The following is a 25,772-nucleotide window of genomic DNA, read 5'->3' as shown; positions in this document are numbered from 1 at the left end:
GTCCAGGACAGGAGTCTTGGATGGGGCCTGGAAAGCGTGTGCCCTGAGGCCTGGGAAAGCACCACAATCCCTACTGTCCTTGGTGGAAGTGGAGTAACTCTTGTACTGTTAATGATGGCTGTATTTATACTGTGGCTGGGTTTTGCCTTGTTCTTCCCACTGAACATGTATTAGTTATTGCAGGAAATTCACACACACACACACACACACACACACACACACACACAAAACCCTTGTTAGCTTTCATTGATACCAGGCTCTTTGTTTCTTAGATTGAAAAATCTGGCACTTGTTTTTGTCTGCCTCGCCTTTGGGCTGAAGAAAACCCACAAGCTCTTCTGTGGCAGTTAGCCTCAGAAACATGACCAGCACACCATATTAACTTTGAAACATATCAGAATTGCAGGACCTAGACCTAGGATGCTCTCTCAGGACAGGGTAGCAGATGCTAGAGCCTGGTAGTCTCACTGCCTTACAGTGCAGAATAAATTAGGTATGAGCTAGGGTCAGAGGTTGGTGGGACCACGTTGGGCTCTGGTTCTGATGCTTCAAACTGTGGCTTTCATCGTGCATTGTAGTTTTTTTTAGTTGTTGCAGAGTGAGCGTGATGGTGTGCTGGGTAGAAGGGACATGTGTGCTATGAAGCCTCGGCTGGCATGCTGGTCATGTTAAGGCGAGGACAAGCCGTTCAGCGCTGTGATTCTGTGTTGGTTTTTCAGTGAGCCTGTCCCCGGAGCTTCAGGCTTCACAGTGGGCCTCAGAGTCCTTCCTTAGGTAAGAAGATGGCTGAGTATTTTCCTCCTCCTCCAGAACAGCATTAGGCTCTTATGAAGCCATGGCAGGTTCACTGTTCGTAGAGGCAGGAATTGGTAGGAGCACGGTGCCCTGGAATTTTTTGAACGATTTGTTTTCCTGGTGAAGTCAGAGATTTTTCCTCTGCTGTCTTTGTGAGAACCAGGTAGAACTCTTGCAGATGAAACTCCTAAAGTGTGTCCTGTGCTTCAGTGACCCGGTCCCCAACTCATCTGACTCAGAGACCTGCTCACTCTGGGCCTCCAGCAATTTCTCATTTATGAGGGTTTTTCTACTCCAGTACTGTCCTTCGCAGGTCACTGCTCTGGAAACTTGGGGTTCTCTATACCCAGCCCTCCACCACTGCTATCTGAGGGCAGCAGTTTGCCCTGTGACCTCCTATGTCTGACAGATCTAAGAAGAGTTACCAGGTTGTCATCTGTTCTAATCTATGTACTTTTAGGATAAAGTAACTTCTAAGCTCCTTATGTGCTAAGGCCAGAAACCAGGAGTTTCATCCTGTTTCTGCAGCAAAGTTTTGAATATTTTTTATTGTCCCTGACACAATGCTGGCATTAGGAACCATGCGGCAGTTTGGTGTTTTGTAGTTGTGTTTCTGCTAAAGCTTCTTTACTCTCATGGTTCACGTGAAATCAGTTTGTGGCAATATCAGCAATGTTGTCTTTTTTTTTTTGTCACCTATTTGAGATATCATGTCTTGCCCAGAAGAGGGATTATCAGGGTTCTTTTTTTTCCCCTCTCTAGATATTTTCAGAAATTCGTGGAAGCACAGAGATGGTTGGTTTTGCAGCTACTGAGGTCAAACCCTGGCTGCTTTTCTGCATCTGTGTTTCCTTTCGCCATTCCTCATGGCCAACATGCAGGTTCTGTCCCTCCCTCCCCAGCTCATTGGCTGCTGTGTTGATAGGCACGTGGCCAGGCTGAGTGTAACTGAAACCAAAGCCATTTGGGCTTGTCCAGTGGGGGAAATGTATAGTGCTATCATGTGGATAGCACTGCGCGGAGACACCAGATTGAGGTGGTACTGGGTGGCTGCCTACAGCTGGCCCCCATTTCATAGCTCTGGACCCAACACTACCACAGCTGTACTTTGGGTCCTATCAGAATACCCCATGTCATACACAGTGACCCTGTTTGCAAGACAAGTGTTAGCACATGTGAGGAGCCTGAAGTAGTGAAAAATTGAGCCACTTGCTTAACATTGCAACGATAATGGGGAAAGTGACACTGTAAGGAGAGGATAGAATGCTTGGAAGGTGTGGCCTGATGAGTGGGGGTGCGGCCTGATGAGTGGGGGTGTGGCCTGATGAGTGGCCTGTCCCTAGTGAATGTCCCTCAAAATAGTTCTTTGAAGAATTCTCTGGAATTTTTTTTAAATTAATTTTGTTAATTCATTTTCATTTAATTTTTTCATACATTTTGATCATATTCTTTCCCCTTCCCTAAGTCCTCCCTACCTCCCAACTCTCAAAACAACAAACCAAAAACCAAGAAATCAAAAGCAAAAGACAAAAAGATAAAAATCAGCAAATCAAAACCTGGAAGGGTTGTTGCAGAAGCCCGAGGTTGACCTCACCTGGCTCTCCCTGCTTTCTGGTATGTCAGCGACACCTGCCATGGGACCCTGCTTAGAGCCAGAGCCTGCGTCAGGCCATTGAGACCCTCGGACTAAACTCAGCGAAACAAACCTTTTCCTCGTGGTTAGCTTGTGTTAAGAGCTTCGTTACAGTAACGAAAAGTTCATGCTGCTTTCCAGTGTTACCAGGAAGAGCAGCCGAGTCCCCAGGTAGTAAGCACGTGACCATTCACTTGCTCATTGATGTTTTTATGTATTTGTTTTTATAACGCTGCTTAGTTTTATTCCAGGCCTTGCTTTGAGCACAAGATTATGGCAGTGAGCAAACAGACCTCAGCTTTCCGGGGAGCTGCGATCAGAGAATACATACTGACGCAGGGAAACGCGCTTAGGAACTTCTGTTCCTACGGCTTTCCCCTGGCTCCTAAGAGCAGCCTGAAAAGGCACTGAACTAAGCCGTGGAACTTAATATTCTTCGGATACAAGGACAGGTATTACATGGGAGAGTTTACGTTTTCCACGAATAATCTAAACGAGTAGAGAGAAGGACCGTTCCAGTGTGCAGGGTCCAGTTTAGCAAGCTCATTATGTTTGCTGTTTCTTCTGTAGCCATCTTGAACCCTGACAGCCTTGTGTCTCTTACATGGCTCCCTGTGTGTACTCACATTTGGGGGTGAAAGAGTGAGAAGGAAATTGGGATCCAATGTGCTGGTGAGATGGAGTGCATGCTCCAAACATTTATTCTTCTAAAATTGAAGTTATGACCTGGATACCTGCTCTGAGAGGGCTGACATGAGGAAAGTAGAAAACTTGAGAAAGCCGTGGCCTGAAAATGTTCCCAGGCAGCAGGCTTCATTCTGTCAGATCAGCCCAGCTGAGGGGGAGTGAGAGAAGTGTCTCTCATTTGTGAGGAGAAAGAAAGATGGGGCTGTCTGCTTGCTGGTACACTGTATGTGTGTGTGTGCGTGTGTGTGATGGAGGGGGAGAGGGAGTGAAAGAGAGAGAAAATTAGATCCTGGGGCTCAAACCACGAGCTGTACCCACATTCCCTTTCTTCAGATAGAAACCCTTAAGCCATATCTAACTCTGTCTCCCTCTGTAATTCTCAGCATCACATGGTAAAATTTCATCAACCTGAGTTCATCTTGGAGGCGATGAGACTTAAGCTGTTACCATTTTAAGACTATACTACACAGCCGACCTCCTGCTTGCACACAGAATGCGTCTCAAGAGAGGGGCAGGTTTGCAAATGGAAAGCATCTCTGTAATCTGTTCTTTCTTCCTGAAAAATGCAAATAAAACCAGAAGAACTTAGTGGTTCCTCTGGCTATAGCAAACCTCTGCAAATTCAGTCAGTTACACATCTGCATCATTTTCAGGCAGAAAAGGTTTTTGTCACTTTAGCTAAGTTTCTGCTTTTTTAGCAGGGCCGTGCAAATCAGTCACTAATGCCCTGTATCCTTTCCTATGTGTTGAACTCGACAACAAGAATTTGAGTTTTCTCAATAAAATAGCAAATGATGACATTATCACGGGCCTTCAGCAGCAAGCACAATCAATCAAGTATGCCAATCTAAGAGTAAGAACACAAAGTGGGTTCTCCCAGTCAGTTGGTTAAATCGTAGGTCAATACCAATTTCCTATTATACTCAGATTTTGCTAGTATTGGTTTGCTTTTACTAATCTGTTTTTCAAAAGAGAAGTCTTTTTACACTGTGTGTGTTGCTCACTTTTCTTTGTGTATTTTGTACTTCTTTATTTAGAGAAAAGGGCCATTAGACAGAGAAGGCAGCGTTGGTGAAAACAGAGGGCCTCGGGCATCCGCGTGCCCTTTGAGAACACAGGCACCATGCATAACCAACAAGCCTTTCCTTAGACTTGGTTTGGGGCTTTTAGAGCTCATCCAGCAGCGTTTACCTCCCTTCATTTTACAGAGATGCTGGCATGAGGTGAGTTATCTCCCCAAGGTCACTCAGCAGCGTCAGAGCGAGGCCCCACTTTTCTGCTGGTGCCTCTGTGCAACTCTTACCATCGCTTCTGCAGTGCCGACTCACCCTCCAGACACACTTGTCTTTGGGGTTCTCTTGCTACGAAGAGACAGCATGATCACAGTAAACTCTTACAAGGAAAGCATTGAATTGGGGTCTGCTTCCAGTTCAAAGGTGTAGTCTGTTGTCATCGTGATGGGAATCATGGCGGCAGACAGGCAGACATGGCGCTGGAGAGGTAACGGAGAGTTCTACATCCAAATCGTGAAGCAGGAAGAGAGAGTGACACTGAACCTGGCTTGAACATCTGAGACCTCAAAGCCCACCTCCAGTGATGTACTTCCTCCAGCAAGGCCACACTTCCTAACAGTGCCGCTCCCTATGGGCCTATGGGGGCCGTTTTCATTTAAACCACCACATCACTGAAACTTGAGAATGCAGGGCCGGGAAGAGGCACAGGTCCCATGGCAGTACTCCTTACTCAGGATGTGGCGTCCTTCCTGGTGGATTGTTATCAAGCCTCTACTTAGACACCAATCATGAGATGGCTCACTCTAGATCCCACAGGCTTTTGGATGGTGATCCCAGGTCCACTACCCTGTGATTTCTATTCCTTTCTCAGCTTTTTTTTGTTCTGTTTTGTTTTTGAGCACTGAATACTCATGAGGTATCAGCCACTGTACTGTATGTAAGAGACACAAAGCAAATAAAGTGTGGCTTTTGCCTGCTATGAGTAGGCCTAGTAGAAGAAACAGATGAGTCAGCCGCTGTGGCCTACAAGGACAGTGCTACAGGAGGGCCTTAATCAGACTGGTGGCTGCAGGGCGGCCTTCTGACAGAAGTGACCCCTGAGCTAGATTTGACACTGAGATGAGTAGATGAAGGCAAAGGGTATTTCACACAAAGGAAAGCATCATCTCTTAAAGAAATCATCTTCAGAGAACAGTGGATGTTTCGTGGGCCTAGAATAAGGGACAGTTATGGCAGGTGATGGGAGGAAAGGTAGCAGAAACACCTCGGCACATGAGTGTAGAGAGCTTGTAGACTGAATCATGTTTGATGGTATTGTCAGAATATTAATTTGGAGAATTCAGCATTCTGAAGCTGCCTTCCAATTAAGCTTACTTTGCTTCAGAATGTAAGCGTGTCAGATAAATTTAGTTTCTTTTTTTAAATTTAATTTTATTTAATTTGTTTGTTTATTTATTTATTTATTAAAATGTATTCACTTTTTATCCCTACTGCAGCCCCCTCCCTCGTCTCTTCCCAGTCCTACCCACCCTTCCTCTTCTTCCCCTGTGCCCTTTCCCTAGTCCCCTGATAGGAAAGACCTCCTCCCCTTCCATCTGACCCTAGCTTATCAGGTCTCATCAGGACTGGATGCATCATCTTCCTCTGTGGCCTGGCAAGGCTGCGCACCTCCAGGGGGAGGTGATCAAAGAGCAAAGAGCCAGCCACTGAGTTCATGTCAGAGACAGCCCTGTGCCCCTTACTAGAGAACCCACTTGGAAACTGAGCAGCCTATAGGCTTCCTCTGAGCAGGGGGTCTAGGTCCTCTTCATGCATGGTCCTTGGTTGGAATATTGCTCTCTGCAGGCCCCTGTAGGCCCAGGTTTTTTGACTTTGTTGTTCTCTTTGTGGAGTTCTTGTTTCCACCAGGTCTTTCTGTCTCCCTCTTCTTTCATAAGGATTCCAGCACACTGCCCAAAGTTTGGCTACAAGTCTTAGTATCTTCTTTAATACCCTGGTGGGTAGAGTCTTTCGGAGGTCCTCTGTGGAAGGCTCCTGTCCTGTTCCTTGTCTTCTCCTACTTGTGATGTCTATCCTGTTTGCCCTTTGGAATGAAGATTAAACATCTTCCCTAAGGTCCTCCTTGTTGCTTAGCTTCTTTAGAACTATAGATTTTAGATATTTATCCTATATTATATGGCTAATATCCACTTATAAATGAGTATATCCATGTGTGTCTTTCTGCTTCTGGGTTACCTGACTCGGGATGATCTTTTCTAGTTCCCACCATTTGCCTGCAAATTTCATGATTTGTTTCAATCTGACACTTTTGCAAAGCCTCTTTGAACCTTTGAACCTAAGAGCCACTGTCTGCAAAAGGATGCTGGGAACTCTTCCTGATTTCTGTGGTGATGAGGGAATTTGCACAGCAGCGGACAGAGCACCTGGCCCTGGGTTGATACTGTAACATGTGTGTTTCTCCAGTGTTCGATCCAAAGTCCCCAGCTTGACTGTTGTAACCTCTAACCTCAGCTCTGACATTAGGCTAAGGTTCTTGCAAATGTCCTTCGGTTTTTTTACCCTGACTCTTTAACTCTGAATTCTGGAGTGAAATTAAATCCAAAGTAAAAATTTCCCTGAACACTTCCTAAGGCTTGAGAGAGAACAATCTAGAAATTATCGCTTTTCTAGATGATTGAGGATTTTTAGCAGACAGTGAAGACAGATGATGGGGGTAGCTGGAAAAGAAGGAAGGTAGACAGAAAAGTTGGGGAGGGTATTGGACTTGATTGACATGTACGGGGGTGACAGTGATACTTTGACAGGTAGGTTTTTTTGAAGAAAGGTTTGAGCCTCCTCAAGCGTAGAAACAATATGTCTGTTGCAGAGAAACATGCATTTGTCAAAGCAGGGATAAGAAATCCAGCAGTGAAAAGATCCAGGGTGCAAAAGGAGGTGATTTACGATGATACAGTAGCTCAAATCAGAAAGAAGGAGGCGTACCCTGAGAGAGTGAAGACCAGCCACCTTCAGTCCCTCCTGTCCTACTTACCAAGAGAGGGAAGGGAGTTGTGGGAGCTGGGGTGGTGAGCTCAAGGGACTGATGGGAAAGGAAAAGGAGGAAATTAAGTTCTTGAAATTGGAGGGTTTACACTGATATGTGGGCCCTTTTGGTACTATTGTGTGTTAAAATAATGCCCACCCTCCTTTTTTTTTTTTTCCTTCTAAATAAGCAATTCTAACAGTCATGGGGAAATGGTATAGTTAGAGTGAGATGAACTTCTGTGAACAATACTTAATTTTATAGGAAAACTTGTCTCTAGTTGACAGTCTTGTGTTTCCCTTTGGCTTTAATTCCATCTCATAGTTTTCTGTGCGAGTTCTTCGGAAAGGAATTGGCAGGTGCTGCACGTGACACGTGGCATTGGGTTTGGCATAACTTGTTTCCCCTCGCATCTTTACCAAGTGCCTTATCCTGAAGATTAGCTTCTGTTGGTCCTCAGTAAGATGGGAACTCTGGACTCATAACATGTTTCGGTGGTGATTATTTTTCTGAAGTTTGGTTCTGCCAAAGATTTGCACATGACTTGCCATAGGATAAGTAGGGGCATTTCTGCTGCCTTGCAGTGGTTGGCCAAATGATGGTATAGTGAAAGACAAGCCACTTCGGGCAACACGCGTTATCACAGGATGGAGTCAGAGTTAGATGTGAGAAGGCAGGGGTATCCCGGCATCCTCCTCAGGCACCACAGCTGGCTCATACCTAGTGCAGGGCCACTGCAGAGGAAGAGAAAGCCAGGTTAGGGTTGGAGAAAATGACAGTCTCAAGGAAGAAAGTCATTCTTGAGGATATTAGTGGCCGATAGGGCTTAAAAGCAAGCAGAAAGAATTAGAAATACTTAAAAGAATTTAAAAAATAATCCTCCGCCTGCTTAGATCTAAGTAGATGATAGTGCATCATGGTTCATGTTTGGTTTTCTTATCTGTCTCTGCTGAGATAAACATGTCTGTTTACTTTGGTGTCTTACATGATTTTGTAGGTGTTTCAAATGGTTAACTGAACAACTGATCATGAGCAGGTTCTAAGGAGGAGGTAACCACAATGAGACATGCTTTTCTTTAAATCTCTTTATCATCCCCCCAATTTATTTATTTATTATTTATTTATTTATTTATTTATTTTTTTGAGATAGGGTTTCTTTGTGTAGGCTTGGCTGTTCTGGACTCGCTTTTTTGACCAGGATGGCCTGGGATTCACAGAGAGCTGCCTGTCTCTGCCAGCCTGAGAGCTGGGATTACAGGCATGTACCTGTGTGCCCAGCTCATTTTCCTTTTTAAAGTGTAGAAATGTGCTATATGATATACAAGAAGTACTAGTATAAGAGAGTTTTTTAAAATACCGTGATTTATTCAGGTATCTTCCTAATAAGAAATATTGGGGTCTTTTTCAGGGTTTTGTTTTTGATTTTTATTTTTACATTTACAAAAATATTACTTTGGACATTCTTTTTCTTAAGTGCTTTCTATGACACATTTGACAGAGATTCTCTCAGCAACTTAACTGTAGCTATGTGTATCAACATTCATGAAATCCTAGGAACATTTGTTCATCAAAAAAGTTGTAAAATAATAGATATGTTAGGACTTAATTTAAAAGAAGCCAAAGCACTTCATGCTAAACATTTAAAAGTCATATAAGAACATGTGCATATGGGATAAGACTGTTACAAAAATAAAGAGATTTAAAAACTCAAGACTAAGAATAGTGATTACTTCCAGAATGTGGAAAAGCCTTGGGATTGGATGGAAAACAAAGATGTTGAATGATTATGTCAATACTTGACCGAGGAGACATTTTTCTTTCAGTGGAGGTAGACAAATGGAACTTTGGCATAATATAAATACCATGATGCATAATTTATCACAGTATGCTCATAGCAAATATATATCACAAATACATACTTTTTTCTTGGAAAGCATTTCTTCAAGGGAAATAAGGACCATGACTTCAAGGAACTTAGATCTTTTGAACAGGAAAAGACATTTGCACAGACTGTTGCCACAGAGTGCTCACGAGACCAGAGAAGTCCAGCCACCACTCAGTGTTGGTTTGGTGCTAGAGCTGGGCTTTTTCGCCCTGAGCGTCACTTCAAAGGAGAGAAGCAGGAAGTGCTGCAGTTAGTGTGTGAATGAAATGTTGAGAAGGTATGTAGAAACACATCCAGTGGAACACAGGAACATTTCTTGAAGGAGATGACGTTTATTAAAACTTAATCATGAAGGATGAATAAAATTTTTAGATAGTTTGTAAAAAGCAAATTTGTGGCCTGAGAATAGCTCCATCGTTAACAGCACTGGCTGCTCTAACAGAAGGCCCGAGTTCAGTTTCCAGCACCCACACGGCACCTCACAACTGTTGGAACTCCAGAGGATCTAGTACCCAGTTCTAGCCTCCATGAGTAGCCAGCAGTCAGTCCATGTACGGACATACATGCAGGCAAACACTCATTCACATACAGTAAATCCTTAAAGAGGTACTATTTAAAGAGCAACTGGAGAACAAAGCTATCCACTGTGTCAGGCTAGGTCATGACTGAAGACTGGCAAAGAAGCCGGTTCACAGCAAGATGCACTCGGTGTTGGAATTGTTGGAACGATGGGCTGGGAATAGGTTCTGGGGGTGCTTTCCCATCAGGCCAAGGCGCTCTGTCCTTAAGCTGCAGCGCTGGGCAGAGCTCATATTTCTCTTTGAAAAATTCAATTCATTCTTAGGAAATATTTATCTGGTGGCAGTTTAAAGACTAGGTTGGGATGAATGGAGCTAGAGAGACGTAAACCCGCAAGCCAGAGATGATGACAAGTAAGAGCAATAGAGATGGCAAGAAAGGAGTGCTATGCGAGTGACAGGGAGAGTGACAGGCAGGAGAGTCTGAAGCGACTTCGTCTTACCACATCTTACTCTTTCATGTGGCCGTTCTTCACTGCCTCCTCCATCTTTTCCGGTGCTGTGTCCTTGGTCCACGTAAGTGCCACAGACTGGTTAAGGGAAGGAGGCAGCAACTGCAATTGTCCTGTATCGGTAAACGCCCACTTGGGAAGGATGAGAAGCATTTGACTGTTGCACACACACACACACACCCAAACACACACCACACACAGGGGGTGGGGACGTAAACACCATGCACACAGAAAGGAAAAATCGGGGAACTTCTTAAACATTTCAGTAAGAATGATCAGAAATGTTTCAGAATTCTGCTGTGCCTTAGGAAGTTGACTTCGCCGAACAGGCTTAGTGCCTGTTCCTCACTGCTAATCTCCGAGGCTCCTCTCGTGAGGCTAACATCATTGCGAACAGAGAAATGACTCCTCACATAGCACAGTTGGGAAGGTTCATGTGGGCCTTTGGTGGCCGCTATTTTCTGTTGTTAGCTCGTTTTAGTAAGAGTGGCTTTCCCAGCATGCCACGAGGCACACGCCTTTTATCTCAGCACTCAGGAGGCAGAGGCAGGTGGATCTCTGAGTTCAACACCAGCTTGCTCTGCACAGCAAGTTCCACACAGAGAAACCTCGTCAAAACTAATAAATAAATAAATATATTTTTTAAAGTGCCTTTCCCTACCCCCATCCTCAGAGTCAGATACCGAAAAAAATACTTTTTGTTAATTAAAAGGGTGTATGTGGTTGGATTGTACCAGTATACAGTCAGATTTCCCAACAAAGAGAACTTAAATTATGGAAGGAATAAAACAATTCTTTCTCTAATACCCTGGTAGTCATTAGTATTATAACCAAAGGACTCCAACTTATCTTGATTTGCTCTGAGAAGCAACACTTTGCCCAAAGGTGTTTATTTTTTAATGCTTTCTTGGGTGTTTGGGTGGTTTATGATTACATGCCTGCCAGTTTCCTTTGTCGTAGTGCTAGAGCCCCTTGCTCATCCTCTGGCCGCTTCATACAACGTCTGATAATCGCTTTGTGCGTGGGAGTCAGTACCTTACAGGTGAGGATACTTACTCATCACCATGATCCATCCGTGCGGCATTTAGCTGTGCACCACTTTAGGGACGTCCTGCTGGATAGTTCCTGTGCTTTTTCCAAGACTCCTCCTAAGCACGTGGGGGTGTTTGGGAAGTTTAGGTTCATCCTTTTAGGAAGACTTTTGACAGTTTTCTGAAGCACTGCAGACCCCTGCTATATCTGCCTTCTGCTTAGAAAAAAAAAAAGTCCCATAAAACCTGTCTAGTACTTTGTGTCTCGTTTGCTCAGAATGTGAGCAATGCTGGGGATGGGATAAATGCTTTTCGTTAACGAGAGATTTGGGCAGCCTCCATCATGATCTTCTCAAGTTGGTCCGATGAGAACAGTTGTGATAATGCGAGCCGTCAGCCGACGCGCTCAGTGTTTGCTCATTGGCAGGCCCTGCATTCATTCGCTCCTGACAGCCAGCTTCTCTGTTTACCTCAGCTAAGAGGGCGATATCATCTGGCAGCGTGTCCCTCACTGTATTTATTACATATTGTCCTATCCTTCTCCATCTTTTCTCTTTGTAACAGCACAGACGTACATCGACAGGAATTCCCGTGGCTTCTGGTCTTCATAATGGTCCTGCTTTCCACTCATTGTCCCCTTGATCCTTCTTCTTTCCATCCTGTTTCTCTTTCATTCTTTGCTCATGTCCCCATTGGGCTTCATGTTCCCTTTTTCTTGACTTATCTTTTATTGATAATGCTTTAGCTTATTTTTTCCCTTCAAATGGGCCTTCCCCGCTAGCCCTATTAAAGTACAGGTTATACAAAAGTGAGATTTACTTATTTCTGTTTTATTTTGTGAGCCAGTATGTCTTTTCCTCTCATTGGTACCTTTTTCTCAGAAGCAATGTTGATTTTCATTTGGACCTTTGCACTCCTTGTCTTTGATTTTGAAGTTAGAAGCCTCACGTCTGTAAAATCACTTATGTTTACTATAATTATAAACCCTAATTATTCCTGTGAGTACATTCTGTTTTGTCTAGATGTGGAAGAAAAATCAAGTGTGTGTGTGTGTGTGTGAAACAAAGCTAGAGGGAAAGCGAGGATCATTCAAAACGTTCTTGTTAAAAATAACTAAGTGAATTTATCTCAAGACATGGAAAACTTCACTCTTTTCTCTGTGACATTGAATAGTCAGTGGCTGGTTCACGTAGGAAATTCAGACTTCTTATTGGAGGCATCACTAAGAGTAATTATCCAGGAGAGAACAAAGGAAAGATAGGAAGTTACAATGGTCAGACCACAGGTAGCACATTCAGGCTTGTAGCTAGGAAATGTAAATACCTGTTAAAATTTTTTACATGCCTCTAGCATGGAACAGTGACCGTTGGCTGGACCATCCAGCTCAAGTCTATACAACAAGAGGGCAGAGGGCAGCAGGCCCCTCATCACCAGGGACCGCCTGGTGTTTTAATTACCCATAGGTCACTAGAATGAAACAGAAACAATGTGACTCTTTTATGACAGTATGCCTCTCTATCTATAAACTTTTTGTAAATACCTTTTATTGTCATTATGTTTTTGAATGCTAGGTGTTAAATCGGGACCTCACACATGCTAGGCAAGTGTTCTGCTGATGAGCACCACCCAAGTTCCTGGGGAAATGTCTGTTTCCTTCTTCCGTTCCCTTTTATGTCCTGTGACCCTGATGGCCAGCACTCTCTGTAACAAATAGCCACCTCATTCCAGGAAGTTCCTCACCTGCCTCTTCATTTGTCAGGCTAATGATGAATGACTGGGAAATCCATCCCGGCATCTCTGCCAGCTCTACCCCACAAAATGCCTTCACTTGATTATTTAGAGAGAGCTCTGTAATGGGTAGAAAAGCAATGTGGGCTTGGGTTTTAAAATAACTCATTTAAATTCAGTTCGAAGGGAAATGGCATAGCTTAACTCAATATGGAAGGAGGATGCTGGGAGTTCGTGTGCATTAAGTTACCCCACAGTGTAGCCACATTTGGCAAGTTCCGCTGGCTTGGCACAAGCCCTGTAATTTTATACAGGGACGTAGTTTGGGTTTTGAGTGACTTATGTTAGTCTGTCCCATGACTGCTGACCAGGCACTAGTTTGGGTTTAAAAAAAAAAAAAAGTGTGGAGCTGAATGCCCCTATGTGGTACTGCATGTCCAAGGAGGGGCCCACAGCTGCCCAGCGTTTTAGTGGGTGAGACTCCAGGAGACAGAGAGATGGTTAGAAACTTGGCCTCAAGTGGCTGTAGTGGCAGAAATGTCCGTATAGTTTTCAACTTACTTTTTCCAGAAGCCCAGAGGTCCCTATACCGATTCTACATTTCAATAACACAAGACTTCGGGTGTTGGAGTCTTTTGCAACCTGCCAGAGTTGAGCTGTTAATGGTTTTTCTCGGGGAACTTAGCGTAATGCGCCCTTCTGTAACTGATGGACTGTTGTACCAGTTGCTGCCATTGACTGTGCTTCCTGTGTGCAAGACTCATTCTCAGGTCTCCTTTTATCTTCTCAATTAATCCTCACAATACCTCTGGTTTGTAGTTTTCTGCTCAATCCCGGCCTTTTATTTCTGGGCCTTTCTTATTCAAAATGAATTGGCCAGTGGTGTATAAATGCAGGCACGTGAGCAATCTAGCACACTTCTGCCCACATGAAAAGCCCTATTCCCTCACGATTTTAAATGTGATGCGGTGAAAGGCAGAAGGGTTTGTCGGAGGGGAGATGGGAGGGAAGTGGGCTGGGAGGAAGGATGGGCCCGTGGGTGAATGGCCACAGACACAGAGAAGCTCACATGTGTCAGGCATCCTTTTTTCTTTCTTCCTTTAGCCACTCATTCTGTGGCTGATTGATGTTTCCTGCCCTCTCCGGGAGAGACTATCTTTCTCTTTGTGGCACTAATTTAGGAATGGTGGCCGACTGCAGTTAAGCAGTGGGAGAGTGGAGGATTCAGAAGCTCTCTGTTTCACTCCATGCCTCCCAGCTGGCATTCCTAATCCGCAGCAATCCTGCACGTGGACAACCAGAGCGTGTGGAGGCCGAGCCCCTCCCAGGGTCACTGAAGAGCAGTGGGCTCCTGTGTCTCCAAATTGATCTGACAGATTAGAATGTCTCCCCACATTATCGCAACTTGTCTTATTGACAGAGCTGCTCACAAGGAAATATGGCCAATAGTAGGAAAATCACCTTTGGCCGAGGCAGGCTAAAATTTGTCAAAATCGGAGAGAAATGTAGGATGTTTTCTCAGTCTTGCTGGGCCTACTCGGAGAATGAAATAAAGCAGAATGGTGGAAGGGATCATTTTCTCTCCTTCTGGGCAATCATTGGGCTTTCAGTAAAGGAATAAGCCTCCGTTGCAGATGGTCCCAGCCCCTGACCTTACCTGGCTGGGTCCTGTCCCAGGACTCCTGCAGAATTGAGTTTTCTCAGTTGCTGTGTGACAGTGCGTGAGCAGCCACCTTAGGAAAGTGTTGAGTTCTCAGTCTTGTGCTTGTGGAGGTCCTGGCTGCACCTCCTTGTGGCCTGGAGAAATCTGAACGTGACACATTTCACAGTGTTAGCGACAGAGAAATGACGGGTGTTCCTCTCTCAGACAGTGCGGTTCAGTTTTAGGGGACCTGGTTGGTCCAGGGAACAGTGGGCCAATGTCTTGGATTTCGGGCCAACCCCTTCCCGAGGAGCGTGCTGAGGACAAGCAGGGACCTGACACCCCCAAGGCTGCCCCTGCTCACCTCTTCAGGTTGCTGCTGCACGTGCTCAGTCATCGTGACCTTCCTCTTCCCAACAAGACGCAGTTCAGGGACTCGTGTGTCCTTTTTAACCAAGGGGCCGTATGGGGGCACTTCACTTCCGTGCTGGAGCAGAACCTATGTCCCCGTTCCTTCTACTTTTTATTGTCATTGCTGTTGTTTTCAGATGTCATGACCTTGAAGGTTGGAAAGTCAAGGCTGTCTGGGTATTCTATTTATAGCAGGGCTTGTTGCTCATGATTCCAGCTTCTGAGCTTCTCCAGCCTGCCCCAGCCGCTCTGATGACCTGGATCAAGTCTTCTGGGTACAAGTGCAGTGGGCACGGGAATTCATACCTGTGGGTAGCTCAGAATCTTGCCTGCATAGCTTGCTGAATGAGTATTTATTATAGGAAGGAAGAGAAAATAAAATAAGAGGGAGGAAGGAGAAAGTGCAATGAAAATTTGTTTTACTCACCGAGGCCTGAGCCTAAGGCCTCATACTTCTAAGCAAGCGTTCTACCATTGAATCACACCCCCAGTTCCTTCTGTTCCTTTTTTTCAGGGTCTTGCTAATCACCAAGATGGGCCTCAGACTTGCCTTGTGACCTAAACTGTCTTCAGAATCACTATTCTCCCATTGCAGACTCCCAAGAAACTGAGTCTATAAGTCTACGTGACTGCCCTTAGGCAGCCGTGGCTTTGATTAAATGTGCTCAGCACACATTCACTCAAAGAGCATTTTGTGAGCACTCAGTTTGGTGTACCAAATGCTGGGGTAGATGTGTGGCCGAGTACTATGACCCGTAAGCCAAGAGGTCACCCTCTTCCAGGTGGGCAGATCTGAGGACCTCTCCCAAGAAGGGACCTGGTCAATACCCAAAGTATCAGTGCTAGTTCAGGGAAGAAGAGAGAGAGCTGCCGTGTTTAGAGGGACCTGCCAGCTCTTCAGGGACAGAAGCTATGAAGAGGAGAAAAATCCAGGGACCGGATGAGAAAGCAGTGTGCTTGGAGGGATGGGCAGGTGCTCCTCCGTATTCAGCAGCCATGGCCTTGTGTTGTGTGTTTCCGAGGCCTGGGTTTGTATGTCTTTTAAGCCCTTATTGGTGATTGGTTCTCACTCTCCCTGGTCAAGAATGTTGGTCTTCTGTGAGCATGGCTAGAGCAGGAAGGGAAGGGCAGTTATAAGCATCCTCTAAGGCTCAACCTGTGGGTCGTGACCCCTGTGAGGGGTCACCTAAGACCATTGGAAAACACAGATATTTACATTACGATTCATAACAGTAGTAAAATGACAGTTATGAATAATATAATTTTATGGTTGGGGGTCACCACAACATGAAGGCCTACATGAAGGGTCGCAGCATGAAAGCCACTGCTCTAAAGAAAGGGCTGTGGTTGGGAAGAAGATGGAGCTGTGATTTATTTTCCTCTCTTATTCTATTCTAAAAAATAATAGAATACGCTTTGAGAGACCACAAAGATGACTGGCCTCAGAGCCGCATTTCTCCCAGTGTCTCCACCACACAGTTGGGTCTTGCAGAGCAGTTCAGGGCAGCGTCCAACCACAGCAGGTCCGGCCCGCTGAGGTGTCTCTTGTTCGCCACCATGGCCTGAGACATTCTTGAATGCAGGTTCAGAGAACACCTTCCTGTTCGGCCCAGACTCACTCACGCATCGCTCGCCGTGATATGAACGGTGTGCGTCTGTGTGTCACGCCTCAACGTGTCAGACGTGGCCAGTCTGAGGAACCCCTGCTGTCGGAAGTCCACTGCAGAGGGTTCCCGCCTTCCTTTCTGCGTCCTGAGAGCAGTCTCAGCCTACATCGGGATTAATCTTCCATTTAGGAATCGCGTTAGGCCGTTGGTTAGTGCTCAGTCTTAACTTCCCTGTGGAACATTTTTCTGTAGTTTTCTCCATTAGCTTGATGGAAAAACACAGATGGTTTGAGCCACACTCTGCTGTCTTCAATCCAGCCTCAGTCGGGTGATGTAAACCACCTAGCACACTTCATTTGGGAACTCAGAACTAGAACTAAGATCAATTATGTAGCAGAGCACAGACCCTGCCTCGGGCTGGATTTCCACACCCCTTATACGAAAGAAAATACGAAACTAGATTATCATGGACGGGAACTTTTTGTTGTTGTTGTTTCTTTTTTGGAAATTGAAGCTAAAGCAAAGAATTTTAAAGTGTGCTCCTTGGGAGGAAGCTGAATTTATTGTGTTAGGCCTTTGGATAGGCACGCATCCCAATGAAACGTGTAATACAAGGCCCCACGGCAGAGCTGTAGACGATGTCTTACGATAAATTATTTAAGAGTGCCACAGCAGCTGTGAGCCTGGGGATGGGGATGAGGGAGGAAGAGTGCATGATGGAAATGGCAACCCAGCGCTCCTGGCTTTTACACGTGTTTTTTTTTTTTTTTTTTTTTTTATAGACATCGCTAGTGAGTGCTTTCCCATTAGATAGCTTTAACGAGATGGGATGCCAGGTAATAGCACCCAAGAAAGAACCATGCAGGAGCGCGGGGCATCATTCCTGGTTTGCTCTCTGTCATCCACGGCGGTTGTGCGACGTGGTGAGGAATTCTACGGTGAGGAGCGCCCTTGGGAAATGAGAATGTGGGCAGCTTTCACCAAGCCAGTGAGGCGTGCAGAGGGGCTTCATGAGCCTGCGCGTGGCATTGTGGCCGTGGGGGCGGGGGAGGCAGAGCACCAAGCACAGTCTTACGGATGTTGGCCTTGGTGTTGCTGTCAGCCTCGGCCGTGCTTTGTTGCCCTTGCATCGCTCAGCATCGCGTACTTAGCGGCAGCCAGGGCTTGAAGTGTGACAGACAGATTGCTGTTGCCGAGTCAGTGGGATGCGCACCTGTCCGAGTAGATTGCCACACAGGTGAGATAATGAAGCCATCTCGAGATTATTTTATGTTCTACTCGGCTTGTATTAGTAAGGTCATTTCAAAGCTGTTGAACAAAATTCCTAATATGTAAGGATTTTCCTATTTAGTAAGGGATATATGAGTAATTTAAACTGCTTTAAATTAATTTTTTCAGCCCCTCCCCCCTCACGGCTAACATGGATTTTTGTTGCATTAGGTCTCAGGTGGCATCTTGCAGGCATGGATTTAATGCTCAATATTTTTGCAATTTTATTTTCCTTAAGAAACTAGATGGGCCTAGAGCAGATATACCTATTACTCCACAAGTCAGAAGGCAGAGGCAGGAGACCAGCCTGGGCTGTCTATTGAGACTTTGACTTTAAAAATAAAAGGAAAAGGAAAACAGCTAGGTTGTATTTCATAATTTTCATGTCCCTTTCATAAACCACGAGATAACAGAGAGGTTTTAGTGGCTCAATACAAGCACATTCACAGGAACACACTAGAAGTTTTGCTTAGCAGTAGAATTATCTGGGCCAAAGAGATGGCTCAGTGAGCAAAGGTGCTTGCAGCCAAGCCTGTCCTCCTGCATTCAGTCCCGGAGACCCAGATGTTGGAGGCGGAGAACCAACTCTTGACAACAGACATAGGCATGCGTTAGAATACTCAAATGTGCACACATACATACACTATACATGTAAAAAGTTTTTAAAAGTAGAATTAGTATTCTCCTTTTAACATTTTTAACGTTTTCAGAAGCTTTGGAAGGATTTCCGGCAGATAAAAGATGTGCAGACATCCCGGGTCAAATTTATAGAAATTGTCATTTTTTTTTTTTATATCACTTGTCTTCCAGGATCCTTGCTTTCTGTGTTGAAACTTTTAAATGTTTAATTGGCAACTAATGATTGCATATGTTGGTGGAGTACACTGTGATCCTTTGCTACAAATATCCGTTATAGAATGATTAAATCAAGCTAATTAGACAAACCCACCGACACTCCATGAAGGCGTCCCTATACCTACCTAATAAAGGGGCAATGGTTGTTTTAGTTATTACTTCTTAAACATCAGTGTCGAAAAGGTTGCCTTAAATACTCTTCTCTTGGACACAATCTAGAAACGTGCCAGCCTCCAGTTTGTGATTCCTCATTTGAGAAATGTTATCTTTTTCCCTCTAGGCGACCTTTCTGGGCAGCCCGGCTAAACACTCGTGTCGTGGGAATGACACACCCCTGGGGCTCACAAAAGATGATCTTTTAAAACCAGATGTGTATTCAGTAAAATGTCATATGCAGCCTGAGAAAAATATGGCTCGATTAACGTGCCTACTGTGCTTTTAAAGTTAGAGAAACACTAGCTGTAAGAGTGGGGTAAAGGTGCACAGCTACTTTGTCTGAAAATGTGTGCATTTTGCTTTTCTAACCTGTCAGTTCTTCCTAGCTCCATTTTTTTTTAAAACTCGGAGAACGGAATAAACCTATGTGCCATAAGCTCTTTCGAAGGTTCACCTTCAGTGCCGCTACTGCATGTCCAAGTCCTGCGTGCCAAACCTGCTTCTCAGGCATTAAGAAGAGATGCCATAAAGCAATGCAGATGCCCTTCGAGGGACCACTTCACGCCTCCATCGAGAGACGGAGTCTCCGCCTACTGAATGTTTGAGATGTTGTTGTTATTTGAAGAGCACAGCTGCCATTACTTGGGGTGGGCTGTGCAGCCCTTCACAACTGGACACGTGCTGGGAAGTGACTGGTCCTCGTAGGGTTACTCTGCTCTGGTCCAAGCGAACATTGTCTTGCAGGCGCTCAGCTTTGCTGTGCCAAGGTGATAGCACAGTGATGATTCTGCCCGGCCCCCGTCGGAAATCCTGCGCTTCATTTGCTGTCACGGTAGAAAACATAGAGTTCTAAAAGATCAATCAATCGAGGAACAGTGTGGAATTTGAACAGATAACATATGAAATAAGTGAATGCCTCTGTGGTATCCAGGTTGTGTTCTGGCATTGACTGATGTCGTGTCCGTCCTACAGGGGGCACGGATTTCACCTCAGGACATGTGTGTGAGGGTATAAACCTAGACTGTGCACCCCAGGACGCAAAAACCTGGTTGCAGTTTATTTTCAAATTTCACTTTGATGGTTTTTATAAAATGTAGGGTTTTATAAGATGCATTTTGGTGACCAAACTCGTGCCTGCTCACTAGGCTTTTTGGCATCTAACGAAGGGCACCATGATAGAGACCCTCAGTTCTTTTAAAGGAAAAAAAAATAGGAAACTTAAGCATAGCTTCATATTCAATAGCAATAAATTATACATTCTAGTTTCTCGTCATAGAAAATGTTTTAAAGTAATACCCATACTTGATTTTTAAAGGGACTCTTTAGCTTAGTAACTTCCATTTTTATTCAAATAACCATCTTGATACACATTCCTACATGTTCCTCTAGCATGAAATAGCCACTCATTAATATTTTACCATGTGAGATTTAAGAAAACTGTTTATGCATAGCTAATGCTCTTTAAATGTGTAAAATTTATTCTCTGACATTACTTTCATTCTTTCACTCCTTAATAGAAAGAGGAGTTACTTTCAAATTATGGGCTGAGCACACGGGGACTTATTTTTCTCTACCTATTCTTTCAACAACAACAACAAAAAAAAATAGGAGCTGCCATCTAGCCATGGTGACTGGTGTGACCTGTGTTAAAATATATATATATATATATATATATATATATATATATATATATATATTTCTAATCAGCCTCTTCTTAATCATTGTGGTGCTGGATGGACTCAGCATTCCATTGTTATCGTCATCATGCTCTTCATCATCATTTTGTGTGCATGTGTTAGGTGGGTGGGCTGGTGAGTAGTATTATCTGCGGTGCATTTAGAGGGTCAGAGGACAACTTCTGGGAGGGCGCTCTCTTTCCACTCTATGTGTCTTTCAGGAATTGCTCTCCTCTTCTACTGTGGGTTTGCGGGATCAAATTCAGGTCATCAGGCTTGTAACTATCTCACTGGCCCTGGACTCAGAATTTTATTTTTTTTTAATAAAAGCGGGAGTTGACAGATAACTTAATTTTTTATTCACAAGAAGAATGGTACAGAACTCTCACAATAACACCAAGAAGGAACCTGACTGGAATTTGTTAAGCAATATTTAAAAATGCCTTGCGTCTATATAGTATGTCACAGAGCTCAGTTTGACAGATAGATAACCATGAAAAACAGAAAGAAAGAAAGAAAGAAAGAAAGAAAGAAAGAAGGAAGGAAGGAAGGAAGGAAGGAAGGAAGGAAGGAAGGAAGGAAGGAAGGAAGGAAGGAAGGAAAAGAGTAAAAGGGGAAAGGGTAAGAGAAGCTCACAAAGAGGAAAGAAACTCACTCGTGAACTCATTCATCAGATACTATTTTGTGCCCAGAACATTTCCTCTTTCCTTTGTAGCGGTGGGGATGGGAGTCAGGAAGAGGTGAGCCCTCTGCTGCTGCCTGGTCAGCACTCTCCTACCAGGCAGCACCATAGTCAGCTTTCTATCACTGGACCATTCTCTTGCTATTAAGCATCAGACAAGTCCTTGCTCTCATTTGATAAATAAGGTTGTATCGTCATTCTTTGGTCTAGAAGAAAAGAGACTGGAACAAAAGATAAGTTAGACTGGAGTTGAAGCAGAGATGCCAGCAGGGTCACACAGATGGAGAGGATGAGATGACTTATACCCACTCTTGTCCTTGGACCAGGATCTCCCTCTTCTCCATACCCAAAGAGTGCCTATGATTCATTTCTGGCATTTTCCCTGACCCTATTCATGGCGTCCTGGGAATGCTGAGGACCACATCTATGACGTAACCATCTGTATGAGTATGTCTAACAGTGGCTTCTGTACACCAGGCATTGTGGTAGGCATGAGAATACAAGAATGGGGCACTGCCCTCCCTCCTGCCTGGGTCTGCACACCACCAAGTAAATGATGTCAGGAGCTCCCTGTGTTGGAAATGAGCAAACATGATTGTGTTTCTCCACAATGTCATAATTTATTAGATAACAAATTCACAAGCCATTGCAGTATCATTGACAACAATTTGCCAAATTATTCGCTTTCCTTGAATAGCCTCAATTACTAATATTAACTTTCAGATCACACACTACACGTCACATAGTAAATATGTATGTGATATCTATGGCTATAAAAAATATGTCTGTAGGCTATAGAATGACTTAAGAGGCCTGAGAAGGCAGAGCTGGTTTTCTGATAGAAATAAAAAGCTGACTCAGTGGATGTGAGGTAACCCAGGTCTATCAGATTCGTAGGGTGCTGCTTGCTATCTAGTTGCAGTGAGATTCGGGGACCAGGTGAAGTGAAAGGTGGACCTGGATCCAGATGGACGGACGGACGGAAGTTCCGCCTGGCTAACAGGGAGAGGGCAATTTGAGTAGGCCACGTCAACAGTAGGAAGTAAGCTAAACTGAAGCCCCTGGGATGGTCAGGTCCCATGAGCCATACACAGGGCGGTCAGGTTACAGAGTGTTGACCTAGCGTCACAGTCCCAGTGCTAGGACCAACTCATGAGGTGGTCCAAGTGAGAGAGTTGTGCCCTTTCCTTGTCCGGTATGTCTGGTAAGTTCTTGGGCCTGGTTTTTGTGGAATGTTTTTAAATATCCTCATGTACTCCAATACTCTCACTTTACCTCGATAAATTAGTAGGGTAATACCCTTTGTGCTCTCAGGAATAAGACACTTATTACTGCGGGTCATGCTGGTATTGGCATTCATGTGTCCACCCAGGACAGAACTGCTCGCCATCCTCAAGATGAAGATTCAAAAGCTGCGTATAAAATGGTGTCTCGGGGCAAGGCACTATCTGAAAAACACTGTTTTGAACACTCTGAGCAACTTAGGGCAGGCAACCAGTGGGCAACTTAGGACGGGGGTACCAATGGGCAGGGTGGGGCAGGGTACCAATGGGCAGGGTGGGGCAGGGTACCAATGGGCAGGGTGGGGCAGGGTACCAATGGGCAATAGTTCAGTGTGATAAATGCTGCTCAAGGCATGAGAACTGTTACATGAGGAAATGTGTCTCAGAGAAAGACACCAAGCTGGTATTTCTGTGTTCGATTTTTATCCTTACAGAATCCATCAGAATAAGAATACTTTGGAAAGGCCTTTAGTTTGCTTCAAATTTCAGAAAAAAAATTATTTCATTGGAACGTTAGCAAATGTGATTTGCTCTGTCTGACTTTTTGTTGGTGGATTCCTTTCCCTGCTGTTCTGAATATACTATAAAATATGTTTTACAATTTACAATCTGTAATCGCATCCCTCAGTCCATAGCTATTTAATAATGTTTAAAATTTCAAGAAATAACCACAGAATATCTAGCCTTGTGCTTTTGTCACCCACTATACGTTTGGGCCTTCACTCTGCGGCTTAATACAAAACAGATGCCTGTAAAGCAATTTAACCAGAATTTGTTTAAAATATGTCTGTGCACCAGTTTACTTTCTGATTTGAAGCTGTGGTTTTATCAGACTTTTAGGGAAACAGAAAAGGAGAGAAAGAAAAAAAGCCAGATAGTGACACATTGCTTAGCTTTCATGGAAGAGCCTTTTGGAGCAGTGAAGGCGCCTCGAAGGACTGAGTACCTTTTCGTACTCTCCGTTCCCTCCTGTAAATCTCAGAGAGAAGTTTGCCATCTCAGCCTTTTCTGTACGGAAACTCTCTAAGAGGTCGGCATTCATTTGTAGTCATGGTCTGTCTCAAACACGGTTTTGTCTCCTCCCTTTCAATGGGCTTTCTGCATTTCACCCTAAATTTATGTTTCTGGCCCTACCTGTTCCCCAAACTCTTATTTGTTCATTTAGTCAGGGCTTGGAGGTAGCCCTGGGCCATTTGGAATTCACCATAATGAAACAAAGCCGGGTCCCCACCCCACACTGTGTGCCAAACTTGTTCCTTCTGCATTCTGCCTTTCCTTCATAAATAACAGCCACGATCAGCCACTTACAGACCAAATCCTAACTTTCTCCGTGACTCCATTCCCCAGCGCCCCGGTGAAGTCTGTGGCAGAGTTGCCAGCCCCTCCCACTTCTGTTACCAGCGTCCAAGCCGTTGCCTGGGTTATGAAGTGACCCCTGACCTGTGCGCTACGTATGCCCGCTTACCTTTGTTTGAACAGCTTGGTGGGTGCATTACAGTCAGAGCGATCATTCACAAACTTAAATCAGACTCGTTTACACCTTGACTTTGAGTCACACTTAAAATAAAACTCCCAGCGTAGCTGTAAAGTCCTGGGTGGACCTACCTACCTCTCTGCTCCCATCTTAACTGCTTTCTTGGCCTACACCAGCATTCTTGCTGTGTCCAGGCCTCTGCACTTTTTGTTTATCTTATGCTGGTGACGTTCACCTTTGTGTGTAGGGAATAAACAGTGAGGAAAGAAAGCTACATCAAGATTAACGTACAAAGGAAGCCAGGTGGCAAAGAAAGACTGGAAGCCCTTTCTTATCTGGGCTTCACGCAAGGAACTGAGCATGCTCGGGAAAAGTCCTGCTGTACAAATGTCGGTTATGAAAATGTGCTGTAAAGGGTCACTTGCCCCATATCCCCAGAGCCTTGGGCTTTTCTCTCAGTATGCAGAAGTGCATTTTCTTTCCTAATAAACTGTCTCTACTTCTCTTTCTAACCTTTGTTCCGGAGCTTAGAGCCTGGAATCAAGGCCGTCCTAACTCAGATGGGTAGATGGGGAGCCAACCAGGCCCAGGTTCACTCCCCTCCGTCCACATGCCGCCTCATTCTAGTTCTTTACCTCTTTTTCTCGTGTTCATGCCATTAAAACACAGCTCTCACCTCAAAGGGAATATGAGATAGTTTATTCTGGAGCCAAATCTGAGCAGGCATGGCATGGAGCCACAGATTTAAATTACCCCAAATTCCATGTCCCAATGTTGAAGCAGTTTCATGAGGTTTTTATACTAACAGAACAGAGTAATAAATCAAGGAAGGAATTTTAAAGCTCCATTGGTGGAAACATTAGAGAAAAGGTCACAGCAGTGTGGAGAAGTCTCAACTGTCTGCCTCAGCTGCTGTCTGATAGTGTTCTCAGCCCTTTGATTGGTGGAGATTGGGGCTTTGTTAGGCTAATCCATTCCGGAGGTTTTACCTGTATATCAGGTTGTTACGGCTGACCAAGGTAGATCAGGAATGCCTCAGACATAGCCCAAGAGGTGTCTTAACTACACTCTGGACCTGCAGCGTTCCACCTTCTCTGAGGTTCTAGTTCGTCAGTCAACCTGCGTTTGCAGATGCAGCTTCCTTCCCAGAATTCTTCACATTCACTTGCTTTATTTTCTCTCCTTTAGCAATTCTCAAGTGATAAGTGCTCGGTCTCGGGGAGTTCTTCTTTTAAAAAATGTCTGTCACTGTGTAGAGCTTAGGTTCTGTGAGAGCAGGGACCTTGGTTTTCCTTCTCATTGTCTGGGTATTGTCTTGTGCCAGGGTCTAGAGCGCTGACTTCAGCCCAGGGCTCTCCACATACTCTCTGGCCTCTGACACATTACTTTACCTCCTGCACAAACAAGGTTTTAAAGTTCCTTGTGTATAGCGATTATGTTTTTTTTCTTTCTCTCCTTATCTGCCCAAAGGGCACAGCAACAGGCCATAGGCCCGGTAAGGGGTTCTGTGTGTCCAGTAAGTGCTGTGGCTCCACAAAGCAGCTTCCTGTCCCCTCCTGGTCTGTGGCAGCTTGGATCACAAACTCCCTCAGGGTGCACTTCACTTTGCAGGAATAAAAACAAACATGCTGCTGTATCCTCAGATAAAGGGGCCTTTGGACCAGGCAGACAATCTGAAAAACATCCATGTCACCGGAGCTGAGTTTTTAATGAGTAGCTTATTTGTATTTTGAATTTTGAGCATTTCATGGAGTTGTAGAATGTGGTGGGTTGGGGGAGGTGAGACTGCAGTCAGTGGTTTCTGTGCTTCTTGAAGCCAAGTGTGTTTTCCAGGATTGGGAAGTAAGCCTTAGAAAACTTATTTTCAAGTCACTAGCATCCATGCTTGGGGAG

The 25,772-nt window shown here is 44.6% G+C and overlaps 1 protein-coding gene across 3 annotated transcripts in view; it reads left to right on the top strand.

The window, feature by feature from the left end:
• Window positions 1–25,772, top strand: part of Smyd3 (SET and MYND domain containing 3) — a 523,810-nt gene that overhangs the window by 370,535 nt on the left and 127,503 nt on the right. The window lies entirely within an intron of this gene.

This window comes from Meriones unguiculatus, chromosome 11, assembly GCF_030254825.1.
Source record: "Meriones unguiculatus strain TT.TT164.6M chromosome 11, Bangor_MerUng_6.1, whole genome shotgun sequence".
Taxonomy (NCBI): Eukaryota; Metazoa; Chordata; class Mammalia; order Rodentia; family Muridae; genus Meriones; species Meriones unguiculatus.
The sequence above is the reverse complement of the archived record's forward strand: the minus strand, read 5'-3'. Positions and strand labels throughout refer to the sequence as shown.